Source organism: Abramis brama (genome assembly GCF_963993115.1).
Source record: "Abramis brama genome assembly, chromosome: 15".
NCBI lineage: Eukaryota > Metazoa > Chordata > Actinopteri > Cypriniformes > Leuciscidae > Abramis > Abramis brama.
Genome location: NC_139977.1, coordinates 18,871,440 through 18,885,155, shown reverse-complemented (window position 1 = coordinate 18,885,155; position 13,716 = coordinate 18,871,440). Strand labels below are relative to the sequence as shown.

The following is a 13,716-nucleotide window of genomic DNA, read 5'->3' as shown; positions in this document are numbered from 1 at the left end:
TTATCAATCTAAATTAATCTCGTTTTTAATTTAGGCAAACTTAATTTCGTTTTTTCTTTATTTAAATTTTGTTTTTTCTTTATTTAAATTTCGTTTTTCTTTATTTAAATTCCGTTTTTCTTTATTTAAATTTCATTTTTTCTGTATTTAAATTTCGTTTTTTTCTTTATTTAAATTTCGTTTTTCTTTATTTAAATTTCGTTTTTTCTTTATTTAAATTTAGTTTTTCTTTAGGCCTATTTAAATTTCGTTTTTCTTTATTTAAATTTCGTTTTTCTTTATTTAAATTTCATTTTTTCTGTATTTAAATTTCGTTTTTTTCTTTATTTAAATTTCGTTTTTCTTTATTTAAATTTCGTTTTTCTTTATTTAAATCTACCCTTTACTGTGTCAGTAATTTGTTAGTCAGAAAAATATTAGACTACCTTAAAAGTATTGCTTAATTAACAGACTGTGTGCGTTTTATATCACTAGTGCAGTGTCCGTTCTCGGAGAATATAGCCGCCCTGCTCGCGTGAGGTGCGCCGCTTCCCGCTCGCGCTGTTCTGTAGTTTACTATTAATTCTGAACGTGTCGCGTCTCGCGTGTCTGTCTATATTGCACCAAATGCGACACTGCACTCCCTTGTGAAGTCGATTGGATGAACGGTTCTCGAAATAATCAAAATGCAAACGGACAGACAGACACATAGAGATTACTACCTATATTCCTTACTGAGCACGAAGCAGCAGTGCAGCAGCCACAGGTGCGGTTCCCGAGTGTTCTACGTGGTGCGCTAAACTGTGGCGCTGTTACAAAATAGCCTAAATTAAAGCATTTAAAGTTGTGGATAAAACATAGGCTAATTATATTTAGAATACAGTAATATATGACTGCTTATAAAGGAATAAATATCAAGGAGTAAATCAATGAAAATTTCTTTATTGGTGAAAAAAAAAAGTTATACCGTGATATTATACCGTCACCGTTCAAAAGATGAAAAATACCGTGATATTAATTTTAGGTCATATCGCCCACCCCTACTTTAAAAACACACCTGTGGAGGGTACTTCCAAAGACTGGCATTAAGGAGAATGCCACATTTTCTTGTGACAACTGTGATTTTAAGGACATCTGCTCTCAATCAACATTTCTTCATTTTAAGAGGACATCATGAGCTCAAAGTACCTCCTGTGAGAATACTAAAATTCAGATGAAATTACACTAAACACTGAGTGAAGTAACCCTGTACTTTTCCTTTGTGTGTACGTGTGTGACTTTTGCAGTCTTTCAAATATTTGTAAATGTTTTAGATGTTTAATGTTTAAACTGTTAAGATGCAGTTTCATGAGCTCAAAGTACCTCTTGTGAAAATACAACAATTCAAGTGAAGTTACATTGAACATTTGAAGTAACCCTCCAGTTACTTGCATTTTATGGTGTTTTTGACGTTTTTGCACTTTAGCAAATGTTTGTAGATGTTTAGGCAAATGTTTAAACTGTTAAGCTGCAGTTTCATGAACACAAAGTACCTAAATACTAAAATGTAAGTGAAATTTCTCTAAACACTGGGTGAGTACACTCCCCAGTTACTTACATTTTATGGTATTTTGTGATGTTTTTTGCAGATAATTGATGTTTTTCAAATAATTGTGATTTTGTTAATGTAAGGTGCAATTCATCAGCTTTGTGTATCTTATCAGAATACTGAATTTAAATGCATTATTTTTAAAGGTCTACTGTGCAGAAAATTCAATGCATTTACCATTTTAAGGTATTTTCACAGTAATGTTGTAGATTTAAATAAACTATTATATTATACAATAAACTGTGGCCGAATGGCTTGAGTGTTTAATATATAATGATGCAATACATTTTTTTTGTCATTTTCTTTTGGTGCAACGGGGAATAAATCAATACAGTAAAGTTGCTTTACTAATATAAATTCACCAATATACCAATGGGGCGGCAGTGGCTCAGTGGTTCATGTAGATTGTCTACAAACCGAAAGGTGAGGTGTCCATGAGCAAGACACCTAACCCCAGCTGCTCCCGACGAGCTGGATGGCGCCTTGCATGGCTGACACCGCCGTCGGTGTATGAATGAGTGAGTGAATGGGTGAATGTGAGGCAATGTAAAGCGCTTTGGTGGTCATAGGTCTGTGAAAGCGCTATATAAATGCAGTCCATTTACCAATATACATTTTTAGTTTGTGACCAAAAATTTAGATGTGACCAGTCATAATAAAATAATAAAAGCACATACACTGAACATGCAGGGCATATCATTTTTATATGGATTTAATACATTGTGCAGCCTTAGAAAACGGTCTAATAATGCGGTTCATGGATTCTTGTCCATGGAATGAATCACTTCCGGTATTATGCCGGTTCCTCGACACGGGTAAATTGAAATCGTGAATCTTTTTAAATAGAGTACTTGGATTTAATCAAGGAATCATGAAAGCCCTAATAAAAATATATTATTAGGACAACAAGTAAACCAAAACAAAGCACAATTCCAGTACAAAACTAAATGCATTGGGGAAAAAAGCAACTACATATTTTCCAGTTAACAGGACCTTTTTTGTTTTTGGTTCTCAACAATTCCTTTTTTACAGTGTGTAGATACGCTCAAAGAAAACGGTAATAAATGGTGCAAACATTCCCAAGGTATCAGAGTTTTGTGCAGGAGAGCTCCTCAGCACACCATGTTGCCAATTGAATACCGAATGAGAACTCCCTTTGTCAAGGCTTCCTCGTTATCCCCATTGTAGGAATTCCCTGGATGTTCTCCAACAACCTCTCTCAATGTGGGAATTGTTTATACGCAAAGAATCCAATAAGAAATTCCAAAGCATCTCTACAGTGGAGACCAATGGAGATGCTTTTTATGCTCAGCGCACACACGCTCACTCAGCTTGAGTGTGGAGGTCAGGGGACGAACCAATGTATGAGACTCTAGTAATTAATGGACATGTGACCTGAAATGACAAAGCCCTCATTCCCGCACAATGCATCCTTAGCCCTCAGAGCTGGAGGTTAGAGTTCAGCCAAGGCTTTGTGTGTGGCAGTGCTGATTGTCGACAGACAATGAATCCTTTGATTGAACTGCAAACTTTTCAGTCACCGAAAGGATGAGTATGGTTTCGTTTGCCAAATGTGCAAGGTTATGTAAGCAGTAGGACCATTTTGTAACTTTTAGGAAATACAGAACTCTGCTTTGTTTTTCCAGGTTGTTGCAGAGTATTTATGGGGATATTGTGATATCCAAGAATCTCAGAAAACACACACTACTAATCATTTTGTTTTTTCTTTGAAAGTAGTATCTTATGCTCAACAAGGCTGCATTTACTTGATCAAAAATACAGTAAAAACTAATGTTGTAAGGATTACAATATGAAATGTTTTCTATTTTATTATATTTTAAAATATCATTTATATAATTTATTTTATTTTAAAACAAATTCTAATGGCAAATTATTTCCCATTGCTCATCTTCAGTGTCTTCAATATGCTAAATAATATAATGAATAATTCTTAGGATTCTTTGATGAATGGAGTTTAAAATAAGTTCCATAGTATTGATCATGTTTTAATTAATTACACCATTTAACACTATTCACTATAGGACTGTTGGGCTATAGAAATTAAATAAAATCAGTGTCAACAAAATACATCTTACCATTTATCAAAATTAATTTACCTAAATGTTATGAGATTAAGTTTCTAAATATAAAATTGTGAATTGTAATATGAGATGTTGGGAAAAATTAAATGATACTATTATATATGAAACTAAAATCGCCAGTACACTGAAAAAAATGATTTATTGACTTAGTTGAATTTACTAAAAAAAATTATGTTAATTGGTTCCACGTAATTGATTTTAGCTACATTTAAACAAAATGCATTACGTTGAACTAAGTTCAACTTGATGCATTTGTTTAAATGTAGCTAAAATCAATTGCGTGGAACCACTTACGATAAAAACATTTAGAAAATTCAATGAATTTACTGAAATCATTGAATTTACTAAAAAAAATTATCGTAAGTGGTTCCACGCAATTGATTTTAGCTACATTTAAACAAATGCATTAAGCTGAACTTAGTTCAACGTAATGCATTTGTTTAAATGTAGCTAAAATCAATTATGTGGATCCAATTAACATAATTTCTTTTAGTAAATTCAACTAGTCAATGAATCATTTTTTTCAGTGTAGGTCATCATAGAATCATTCATTTAAAGGTGAGGTAAGTGTTATTTGAAAAATGCTGTTTGGAAGTTAGTCGGACGACACACGAAGAACAACAACAACAAACATGTGTGGCCAATCAGCATTATGGGGCATATGACGGTGGAGGAGAAAGAACGAACAAGAGACTGCAGAAATAGAGATGAGACGATACAAAAGAGAAAAGCTCAGAAGAAATCACTGGAAAATTAAGGTTTATGATTGGGCAAGAGCTTTAGGACCCATGTTAATATTAAAAAAGCTTTCCAGCGCTGGAGAGACCCGAGCGGGAAGGCCTGAAAACAGACACGGAGATTTGCTTTGGTTCCGCTCCACACGTGAGTAACACTGGGTTTGAGTGTCATTATTTGTTGGGAGCTGCTGTGCTGTTGGCAACTAACAACGAATTATTATTAATTAATTTGAATGAATTATATTAAAGACAGAACAAAGCCCATTAGTTCTGAGAAACAAGATTGACTTCTGCAGGTTTGAGATGGCAAAACATGATGAGTAGCACACAGTCGTCACATCAGTCAGCCGGTGAGCTGAGTTTTGAGCTGAGTATCCACAACGGTTAATGAAACCGCACTGCAAAGTGCTTAGAACGCTTCTCTCTCCATCATGACATGGACAAAGTGTTTTAAAAGCTAAACACAAACAGGTAAACAGCAACACTAGTTTAACTTGCTGACACAACATATTGTTAGGAAAGAAGCTGGGAGATAATGATAAGGTTGAGTACAGTACATGCGTTCCTGTAGCTATTTGCACAGCACTTTGCTTAACGTCTTTACCTCATGTTTTCTGAACAATGTCAGACTGATTTGGCTGTTTAGTTAAGCTGCAATGCGTCAGCCTAATTCAAACATCTTTCAGCTCTGATGTTCTCTTAAACCCTCTCCAAATAAGCAGCCCAATTACAGCATCATGTTCCCAGCCAAGATTACTCCATCTTCAGATAGACTATGCTTCTGCAAGTCCCTGTCAGAAAATGTAACATCTGACCGTGACCGAGCAGAGAGACCTTTACAATTCAAGCAGAACTAATTGGTTAGTTGTTACACAGCGAACAATATTTTTTAAGTACAAAAAGGTGGAAGAAGTCAAGTCATCCGTTCTTGTCTGAAACACTACTTGAACATGCAAGTCTTAACTACACAATTTCAAATTCCTTATCCCAATTTCCATGACTATGTCAGACTAACCTGAATGGAATTCAAGTCTTGCAGAAGTAGGCTAACTTTGCATTAGCCTTGCTCTCTAAGACAACATGCTCATTCAACTGAAAATATCAATGAATGCATTTCAAATAGAAACTAACATTCATTTCAGAGACGTGTCTCGTATTAGACAAGGCACCAAGTGGAAGGTTTGTATAATATCTACCTCCCAACAATGGCTTTCTGAACAGCACTGCCTTATGTCATTCTGTTTTGCATTAGTTTGCATAGACATACAATGCAAACTCTGTTCTCAACCAGAGATTCAATGCCATTAACCCATACTGACATTATCTGTCACTAATTTATGTGAAGAGAGAGAAAAACAGAGAATAAGAAATAGACACTAATGTGCTTTCATATTTCAATGCAAAGATTTAAATTCTTTCCTCATTTCACAGAGCAGCGTTATAATGACCTAAAGGCATTCACCAAGTACACATGAAAAAACGCAAACCACTCCACACAAGGAAAGCAGATGGCTGCTGGAGTGAATCAAACACTGATATTACAACACACTTCATATTCTGATGAGGCTGACACTGCATCTTGAATCACATATGCTGTTTTGACCAACACAAATTAAGCTTAGTCTACGGAGAGCAGGGCTGCACAACATTGGAAAAAACTGACATTGAAATATTTTTTTTTTTTCTGCGTTATATTGCAATATGAAAAAATAAATAAATAAATAAATAAATCACCAAATGACTTGAATAGCTCTATTTGGACAGAATTAATCTAGAAATTTCTAAAACGATTGAGGTGATTTTGTAGGGAAGTAAATTTGCAATAATAAAATTACAAGCAGAACAAAGATATTGATCTTGAGATATATAAAGATATATGATGCTTTTTCAGGCAAGTCTAACAGTATTCAGTTACAGACATTGAATAGTCAAATGTAAAATAATACTACATAGTCTTCACTGGAGCGTACGATCACGCCGGTGTGATTAGAACGGTCAATGCATCACGTGATCAACTGCTAAATTCAAATGTGCTTTCATGTGTTGGCTGGCGCTGAGCCAGAGACAGACACGCTCAGAGCTTGACATATCAAAACTATTTATTACACACACAATATTTATTTTGGGTTTCAGACATTTACATACACGGGTACTATCAAAACAAATGAGTAGCCTAGTTTGTAATATACACACACTGATGTCTATGGAAGTGCCAATAACAATCCTTTCAATTAAAAATGTATACGTTTGATTCATATCAGAGACACGTTGTGTAGGTAGCCTAACTAAAGTTTACTCTATTCTTCTCCCATTTCACTGGCCTCTTACTTTCATGTATTTCAGGAGAAGTGTAATTTATGTTTTGTAAATCCGACAGATACGATTCTCTGAATTTCAGTGCGAACGAACATGGCGGGTTAGATCAACTAACATGATCATGATAAAGGTTTTTAAATGACAAAACACATTCACTTACATGTATTTGAAAATCAGAATATCATGTAGATAACATGGCTAACAAGTTTGTGAAAATGTTGTCATACTGATCACACAGTGGTATTGTGGCTGAAGTGCGTCAAGTGACAAGCATACGTGTCGCCATTGGAAATAATAAGGTGATAACGTTCTAAAACAAGTCTAATTAAACTACCGTGTGAAAGGGTTAATAAAACAGACAGCAGCCGGTGTATTAGGCTGCTGTCACTTTAAGACTGAATGCATGGATCCAATATAATAATATGCATCCGTTTCCTTTCTCAATTTTTTTGTGCTAACGTACACCATAAGCCATTGCGTTTATAAGGATACGGGCATTTTGACAATTTTGTGTGCATGTGTCCGTTAAAGCAAAAACAGACGTGAAAGAACGGAATTCGGTGTTCACGAACTGTCACGTACACAGAAAACATGCTCATGACAGCATTTAAAATATGCTGGAAAGCAAGTATGAATGGATGAATGTTAATAAAATGGGATAATCTTCTTCAAACAAAAGTTTAAATCTTTACATCTGCCAATATTAGAAAAAAAGACTTTTCCACCCACACATCTGGAAATGCTCTAAAATCCAAACCCTTCCATTTATGTGTGTATCATTTTGTAATCACCTTACAAATATGCATTCAATTTGTATCATGTAGGGAGTGTCTTCCCTGTTTATGTAGGTCATATATCAATATATTTTCCTGCACTGCCTGTCTGAGTTAAAGAACAGATGAACTAATGAAACCAGACAATACACAATAACAATTCAGTCCAATCACATTCAGGCAATGTGCAACATGTTTTACAAGTAGCCTACATAGGCTGTTATCAGTTTTGATGCTTATCTTGCTCCTTACATTTAATTATATAATCATTATGGCTTTAAGCATTTTATGTTATTGCTTGTTATCAGAGTTGTAATGCAAATACAATCATTTCAAAGAGTTATGCACCATTGTTCTCCAAATAATCACTGTTAGAGTAGCATGGAATTTGTATGCTAACCGATGCAGGAAATTAGAAAGATGAGAGGAAATATGAGAGGCATTCTGCCACTGTGCCAATCAATAGCAGCTCATCGCTTCAGCAGCGATTCACATCTTGATGACAGCACATGTGCGATTCAACAAGGGCAAGAATGTGAAGCACGGCACCAGACAGAACAAGAAGGTAGAAAAGGTTTATAACCAGGCTGCTCAAGGTTGCTCTTTCCATGCTGGCAATAAGAGTGTCAGACTAGATTGGATGTGGTTCGCCTCAGTAAGACGACGATGAATGAAAGCTGTGGGCCTATCACAATACAGGCTAAAGCCTAAGCTATACATATAGCTGTAATTCTATCACCAAAATCAATATTTTGAGCAGAGCGCTGCTTTAATATGCACACAGACGCCTCCAGCTGATTCTCAGGCTTAATGTCAAGTCTCGAAATCATTCAGAGACTTTAATATAATTTAGGATGCGCATCGTTATTTTTCTAAAGCAATGTGGCCAAGAGCAGAACATTTTTCTCTGTCTAACAGGTGTACAACAACCAGACAACTGAATATTGAAATATTAAAATATTGATTCATGACTGCAAACCCCTTTCAGAGCAAAAGGGAAACAAGACCTGAATGCAAAGGTGCTACATGAATTCTCATTTGTCTAGACCAGGGATTTTCAGACTAAAGGGCCACAAGGAAGTGTAGGGGGTCTGTGGAAATGTTCAGAGAACAAGTGGGGAAAAAAAACAAAAAAAACATTAGGCCTACTACAGCACGGTGATATAATGAGTAGAAACAAAATGCAACTAAATATTTTCCAAATAATATTTGAGACATATTTGTAACAATCATTTTTCAAAAAGTAAAAATTGTGTCTTTATTTCAAGAATCTAAAAGATGGCTTTTACATTTTAGGATGGGGTCACTAGGATGATATTTGGGGGTCCTTGGCATCTAAATGATTGAAAACCTCTGGTCTAGACCAAAGAGTAGCCTAGACATAAAACCTCAATTTTATGTAGTCATTCTGCACCCTTAGATCAAAAAAATAAAAAATAAAAATAAACCAACGTCTATGGTCAGATCTCATTGTGAAACACGAAACGTAGGCTATACTATACTATACTATACTATACAGTCTTTATAAATGGCAATTCGTTTGACTCTGTTGATTCTTTTCAACTCCGTTTCTTCGTAGATCTCATCTTAAGGGACTATTTAACAATAACTAGCGACAGCTAACGAAGTTTATGCACCTTTATAAGTAGGCTACAGGATAAACCTCCCAGGGAATATACTGTGTAAATCAATATAACATTCTAATCGATTCAAACTTCCCAGAAACACCAGTTTTATTGACACTTAATAGTGTAAATTGCATAAAATACAATCCTGTAGACATAAGCTATAAAATGTAAAGCTTAGTAGCAGAGTTTATTATAGGAAAGCACGCAAAAGCACACGCGCGCGCACACACACACACACACACATTCAAGCCGCTCCACTTTCCCCGCTCGCGCAGGCGTTTCACTACCAAGTTATGAATAAATATAACGGTAACCCGCTATGTTTAAGTACTTACCGGTTGTATAATTGTGTAAATGCTCGAGAAAATGAATATTGGGGTGTCAGTGTGGCTCAGCACCGCTCTATCCAGGGATCCTCCACGAAGACCGCAGAAAGCCAGCCGAGAAACCCGGTGCCAGAGAGTCGCATCGTGAAATTAAGAGATTTAAACGAAAAAGACCGCAAAGTCCACACGAAACTGGATTGTGCTGCAGAAAATATAACTTCAGAGAGATGAAATTATATAGGTTCCTTAAAAATCGTCTTGTGGGGAAGGGGTTTGTCGAGCTAGCTTTGCAGCTAGCTGCAACCAACCAGCTGTTCGAGCGGCGTTCCTGACTGAACTTTAAAAAAATATGACTGAATATGTGACTAGACCTGTCACATATCTGACGTCCATTTTAATGTTAGCGAATATATAAAGAGAGGTGTACTGTCCTGTCGGCTGAGCCACGCGTACCGCCACTTGCCACAGAGAGACTTCGGTTCAACATTCAAAAGCGTGACCGCGCAGTGGTGTTCTATGCGCGTCACCGTGACCACATAAGTGCGATTGGCGCAGAAGTCCAGCGGATTTTATCAGGGCACACGCACTGAATCGTTCATTCTTTCCCTTTTTATGAGTATTTCTTGTTAGGGCTCGATGTATGCCTTATTAGAATCATGAAATTGTCGTGCGGTGCTCATTCTCTTAAAATATTGACAAGAGCAGTCAGTCTCTGACTGTTACTGTGCACATTAATTATGCAAGACTTCACATAGCCTACATTGGTCCTATAGTGCAATATTTGCAAGTATAAATCATGGTTCTAATAGCCTACAGAAATACACTTGCAGTAAAATATTATAGGCCAACTGAGTAGGCTAGTCCTAGGTCTTAAATGTATCAAAATGGGCAAATCTAACACACAAATCACTGATTATTGTAGCTTCTGGGACCAACAGACAACAAACCTGAAAGAAATATTATATACAAAAAAGTGTCAAATATTTATTATAAATAAATGACAAATCTTGCATTTACTTAAATGAATGAATGGATGAATGTATGAGACTACAGCAGCATTAGAACCGATCTTCAGCTCCATCTATTGAACTGTGACGGCAGTCAGAAAATCTTACGAAATTGCCTTATTTGCACATCAGACATGTATTAAATGTTGCTGTTCTAATTATCACATGTTGCTAAAATGACCAAAGCGGGTTATTTTCCTTTTGTGTATATTGCCACAGGCTGTGAGACGTTGTTGAACCATCATTAGTTTTAGGGAAAAATAGTTTCAGGACTTTTATTTTGCCTGATTTCTAAATGTGCTGACCAAAAGAAGGAACACAGTTGTTAAACTTTAAACGTTAAACAAATTCAATAGAACAATCTGTCTGTCCTGATGTAAAATATTTTAATATTACTATTAGTTTTGGCACATGTTTTTTACACCAAAAGATAACAGGTACAGTAGGTAGTATGAAGAAAATGTTAAATGTTACAATAGCACCAGTCTCCCATACATAAGCAAAGCTCACACGAGTATACTGTCATTTTTTTGTCTCTTTTATTATCTCAAAATACAAAACATTTTTGAAGCAGGCAAAAAAATACATGGGTCTAGCATCTGAAAATGTCAATGAGCTGTACCAGCATGGGTGAAGTGAAGTGATGATTGTGAGGTCAGTATCTACCACTGTTAGTCTTTTTTTTTTTTTTTTAAATAGTTATTATTGTAATTATTTTGTTTATTTATTTATATACTTGGCAGCTCCACTTGTATCTATTATCTGAACTATATATATATTAAAAAAATCTATAACCTTAGTCTTGATGAGTAAAGCAACATCCTAGCATCATATCATTGCTTCTTGTGTCTGAGGTCTGTAGATGTTAGTTAATTTAGAGCTACTGGAGAACTATAAACAGTTGCAGTCAAAATATTGATTGGAATCTGAAACTCATAATATAAGGGAAACCATTAAAGAACGGTGCAATTAATAAGAGCACTGTACAATATACAAGAGAGGTAAGCACCCTATGGGTGCCGCTTGAAATTTCATTTATCTGAAACATATGAAAGCACATCAAAACAATACAGCAAAGCTATTGAACAGCAGTGACAATCATACAAATAGGAATAAATGATACAGAACAAAGCAGATTCCCACATTCCTTAATGTGATGTTTAACATTTTAAGTAACAACATTCATCCTGTAATTCAGAATAAAAAAAGACACTTCTGAAAACATAGTTCAGCCAAAAATGAAGATTGTATCCTTTACTCACCCTCAACTGTCAATGCTCAAATGTCATGTAGAACAACATGAAGGTGAGTAAATGATGCCAGAATTGTATTTTTGGGGTCAGCTGTTCCTTTAATGACATAAATCATATATCACATATGCTCTCAGATTACAATGTCATGTTTAATTCCTTAAGTTTCTGTGCAGGCAAATGCTGACAGTACAGCATATGGATAGAAACCTACATCAATGGAAAATAGTGGCACATTAATGCCACTTGATTGAGTCCGAATGAGGTCATATTGTGATGTGCAAATTTGCAAATGATTCTACAAATGAAATTAAAAGAGTAAAGTATTAAAAATGAAAAGAGAACAGTGACGGTGCAAACATATTACATCAGTACAGCATACACGTTGAGGCTAACAAAATGGCTAACATTGTTGTTCTACAGTAAAAAAAAAAAAAATGTTGTTTGACAAAAAAACAAACAAAATAGAATTAGCCTATAGCACTAGAAATTTATTTAAAATTGATTTTATTTTTAAGAGATTAAAAAAAAAAACTGGCTAAATGGAAAGCATCAAAACTGTTTTGCACTGTAGCTATAACCTCTTATATTTCAAAAGTGTTTTCCCGACTGTCAAGAGTGTGTTTACGGTATTTTCTAAGTGTCTCTAGTTTTTGGTAGCGCATTGATGTAACAAAGTACACTCCTCAGGTATTAATGTGTGGTTTTCTCTCATTTTCTTTGTTAATCTACAGGAAAGATCGTTCAGTGATGATAAATGTGAGGCGCAGAGTTATCTCTGGTCTGGACCACAAAATCAATCAGCAATAGCACCAAGTCATGATATGTTCAATGGTATGGCTGCTTACACACCACACTGAGGTCTCTAGAAAAGGTTACGGTGATTGTTAGAATACATACCTACTACAAAAAGCAGTTTGCATCATCTGCTATTTCGCTAATGACCACACCTTGCTACCAGGAGCATCTAACAGCAGAAAGAACATATACTGTGTTTCTCCATAAACAAGACAGCTAAACTGGAACAAATCTTCTGGGTTTTTCTCGCAGTACAAAATTAAAGATTCCCCAATTCGTCGTTATTACGTAACTATAAATATCTGTTATTTATACATACAGTACACTGTCAAAATATTTCTACTGGTACAGTCTGTTGACTATAAGAATACAGAATACATATATCTTGGACTGTGCTGCTATACATATTGCAGGTGCCACACACCCCACCCCACCCCACCCCACCCCCCACAACAACATAACGACAAATGCCATTTCAGTCAGCTGACTACTTAAACAGCACTGTAGCTGGACTACATTAAAAAAAATCCATCTCTGCAGGTATATTGAACTGCACGATCAGACTCATCAGACTCATCAGAAACTGGTCATGCTCATTTGTGTGATAGATTTCTTTATGCCGCAAATGATCATGAGAATATCTTCCACATAGTTCATTTTACATTAATGAGGTTTTCTGAGCATGAATCATTTATGAAATAATATTCAGCACGTGCTTCCCCTGAACATAAGTTAAAATGTTTGACGTGAAAATATGAGCAGTTTAATATAGGTTTTATCTGTCACTGAACATTTTGTTGTACCAAAATGTTGAACCAGAGCTTTAGATGACAATGAAACAGAAAAAAGTGCAACAACAAAAAAAAGCATAACAGTAGATAACACCATCCACTTTGGTTTACGATTATAGTAGCAAGTGAGACTTTTAATCATTGTGTTTTATAATACAGTCTATTCCATCTGTAATAGTTTTATAGATATCTGAAAGTGAAGGCCTGCTACATGTTTCCATAAACTACTGAGACAGACCATAAATTGATCATTCATCCATCAACAGCCACAGTGTACAATATTCTCATTTACGAAAAAATATATATTGCATGATGTGCATTTTTTATTTACACCTTGTGGTAGTTCTGGTATGTGTGTGTCTGCTGTGGAGCTGGTGTCCTGATAAACCCTATGTGTTTCCTGCAGGCTCATGGTGCACTA

General features: G+C 35.5%; 1 protein-coding gene across 3 annotated transcripts in view; it reads right to left on the bottom strand.

The window, feature by feature from the left end:
• Window positions 1–9,939, bottom strand: part of arhgap32b (Rho GTPase activating protein 32b) — a 110,633-nt gene extending 100,694 nt beyond the window's left edge. For all 3 annotated transcript variants that reach the window (XM_084136844.1, XM_084136845.1, XM_084136846.1), the window contains exon 1: window positions 9,459–9,939. The gene's annotated coding sequence lies outside the window, so the exon portion shown is untranslated. The remainder of the gene's footprint in view (window positions 1–9,458) is intronic.
• Between the last annotated feature and the right edge of the window lie 3,777 nt (window positions 9,940–13,716).